This window comes from Cyprinodon variegatus, unplaced genomic scaffold, assembly GCF_000732505.1.
Source record: "Cyprinodon variegatus isolate N-32 unplaced genomic scaffold, C_variegatus-1.0 Scaffold2553, whole genome shotgun sequence".
NCBI classification, from domain to species: Eukaryota; Metazoa; Chordata; class Actinopteri; order Cyprinodontiformes; family Cyprinodontidae; genus Cyprinodon; species Cyprinodon variegatus.
Window position 1 is genome coordinate 9063 of NW_015153006.1, and position 3424 is coordinate 12486.

The 3424-nt window shown below is 38.5% G+C and overlaps 1 long non-coding RNA gene across 1 annotated transcript in view; it reads left to right on the plus strand.

Moving 5' to 3' along the window:
* LOC107080943 overlaps positions 1–2742 on the plus strand; it is an 11322-nt gene extending 8580 nt beyond the window's left edge. The window contains exon 3 of the long non-coding RNA XR_001481003.1: positions 782–2742. This is a non-coding gene — a long non-coding RNA (uncharacterized LOC107080943). The remainder of the gene's footprint in view (positions 1–781) is intronic.
* Positions 2743–3424: the final 682 nt, after the last annotated feature.

Below are 3424 nucleotides of genomic sequence, written 5' to 3' on the forward strand. Positions count from 1 at the left end.
TATCTGAGGCCATGAGAATATCATTAGTGACTTTCACCAGAGCTGTTTCAGTGCTATGATGAGCTCTAAAGCCAGACTGAAACTCTTCAAAAAGTTCAATATGATGTAAGTGATCCCAAACTTGTTTGGCAACTACTTTTTCAAGAATTTTTGATAAGAATGGAAGATTGGATATAGGTTTTTAATTGACCAAGTCATCAGGGTCAAGAGACGGTTTCTTAAGCAGAGGTTTAATTACAGCAACCTTAAAAGCTTTAGGTACATATCCCTGTAACAGAGATAGATTAATCACATCTAAAATGGAGGAGGAGATCAAAGGGAATACCTCCTTAAATAACCTGGTTGGAACTGGATCTAACATACAAGTTGAACTCTTAGATGAAGACAATAATTTTGCTAACTCTGAAAGTTCAACTGGATCAAAGCAGTCTAAACCCGGTTCAGATTCCATGACTACCTCAGATACTACCCCACCCTCCAGAGACAAACCAATCGTGGATAGATGAGTGCTAATGATCTTATTTTTAATTATTTATAAAGAATCCCATAAAATCATTACTTCTAAGAGCAGGTGGAATAGACGCTTATCGATCTCTGGTTCAGAAAGCAACTCAGCAAGTTCTGTCTCCCTTACTTTATCTTGTCTCTTCTGACTCCTGCTTTTTCTTGAATGGTGCCCTCTCAAACCAGGCTCTGACTGACACAGCTTAGAGCTAAACCTAGTGACAGCAAGCAGAACTTTGCCTGAAAAATCTAAATCTTTCTCACTCTTTGCTAACAGGTCCCCAAGGATTGGCATATCCCGACCCAATACAACCTGGTATGGAAGTTTATCCATCACTCCAAGTGTAAGCAAATGCTCCTGTTCATGTACTTGCAGTACAACATCATCACCATGAACACACCGGACTTTAACACATAACGTGGTGTCTCTGGGAAGACAATCTTGCCTAATAAGAGTACAGCTACTACCTGAATCTAATAGAGCGACACAAGGCTTTCCCTGAATAAAAAACACAGATTGTGTGCTCCTGAGCACTTGAGGGTTCTACAGACTCAGGTTCTTCCTCTAACAAATTAAAACACTCTGGTGAAAAACACACCAAAAAACAGCAAGTCTTACTGACTTGGGCAATTAGCCTTAAAATGACCAGTTAGGCCACAAGAGTGACAAACCAACTGACCTCTCCATTTAAATTCCCTAACACAGTTATTGCTACTGATTGGGGAATTTTCTTTGGAATACTTTGGTCTGTGTCTTTTCCTTTGGAACCATCCACTTTTCATACAGGTCTTTAAGGCGTGTTCGCAGCTGCTTGGGTGTCTCATCTTCCTTCACCGTTGTGGCCCGGAACCTCGAATAAGTCCAAGTACTTATTTCAAATTTTTCCAACACAGCAGTTTTTACCTTGTCATAGTCCATTGTGTCATCGGTGTCCATAGCTACATAAGCAGCTCTTGCTTTACCACTGAGAAATGGTGCCAGATGTTGCAATTCTTTGAAATGTTGTTAAATAATGTTCAATATCTTCATCCTCACCATAGGGTTGCATCTTTGAACCTTTCCAACTGGGTGGTCTCAGACTGGATGCTTTTGGTTCCCCAGATGTGCTTGGAAGGCTTCCTCCCTGTTGTACTGATTATGGCACTTTTGATCTTACTGCAGCACTGAGAAGCCTTCCAGGATCAGCTACTGCACCTTCCAGCTGCATCTGATGCTCTCGGCGTTCCATGTGGACCTCCTGCTGAAGTAGACCGAAGTGGTGTTGCATTTTCCTACATAGTAAGTGAAGGAAAGTTGCTAACTAATGTTTAAATTTTAGCATTACAAATCAGAAAAAAGAATAAGGGACAAGTGGTGAACACAAACTGAACCACTTTGTCACAGGCTGTATCATTTTTCCTTTTTGTTCTAAAATAGACGATTAAATGGTTTCATCTTAAGATTTTGTTCAGTGATACCTCTTTAATACTTCCATTTTTATCATTAGAGCTTTGTATGAATTAATAACTTTATTTCAGACAATCCAGTAAAATCATACATTTAATGCATACGAACATTACGTATAATCAATGATATATATCAGTATGTTAAATGTATAATTAAGTGTTTATGTCTGAAAAAGGTAATGAAGAATATGCTGGTGAAGATTCTCAGTCATCCAGGTCATAGTGGAGAACCTGCTTGGAATGCATTAAAATTAAAGATTGTTTTGGGGTTTTGTGGTAAACGATTTTGATGAGCTATCCCAAAAAAAACAAACAAACAAAAAAAAAACAATCCACTGGAATTAGTCTCCAAGTTTGAAGACGTTTCGCTTCCAGAAAGCTTTCTCAATTAAAAATGTCAGAATTAGCGTTTAGTTAGAAGCTTTATGCAGTAGCCCAAAAACTTGTTTTGATTTAGAAAAGATGCGAATTGAACCAGAAGAACAGGTCTGCCCTTTAGGAATGGGAAGTTATTTGGGTTTTTTTGTTAGCCTGCAATACCCCAATACTGGGTTATGCCTCAGAAAGGGAGGCAATGAAGAAGTAAAACGTATACCCCTTCCACTTTTGTGCAGTCCTTAACACAAACCCTCTTCCCAATTCCTACTAAAGTTATGAGTACCATCTTTTTTATTTGTTTAACTTTTTCTAAATGTAATTTAAAACTATCAGCTTTAATTAATAGACATGACAATTTTTTTTTTACCGAACTTCATAAGTAGCATTATATTTGCATATACAGTATGGGCAACACTGCCGTGCATGTACGCATAGAGTTACTATGGTACAGATGTATTATGCAATTTACGTAATACGTCAGTACGAGTGACGTGGGATGCACGTATGCACGTAAGCACTCTAGCACGTAAACACTTGGACTCAGTGAACTACTTTAAACTTTGGTACAAATTTATGCCGATTGCTGTCTTAAAGCCAGTATGGACTTTCGGATGAATATTGTTAATGCGGGTAAGTTTAGTTTTGCTGTATACCAGCCTGCGGCCTGCGGTGAGACTACATGTAACCACAGCCGAGTGGTTAGCTTTAGTGCTAGCATCATAATAGTGCATAGGGAATATGTTTTATATATGTGTTTTAAACTGTTTTATTGAGGAAATATACATGAAAAATTCAAACATCAACAATAATTCAAACATCAACAATACAAATTTGTCCTCTTTTTTGATGTGAACATGAAACATAAAGATAAGACAAAGTCAAAACGAAACCAACGTGACAACAACAAAAACACTCTCTCTTTGAATATGTCAGACCAAAATGTGATTAATTTTGTACACAAAAAATACGAATGGAGTGTGGCTTCTTCAATATGGCATTTGTCACATAGCGGGGATCTTTTATGCCAGCAGTCCCCAACCACCGGGCCACTGACCGGTACAGGTCCGTGGGTCATTTGGTACCGGGCCGCACAGAA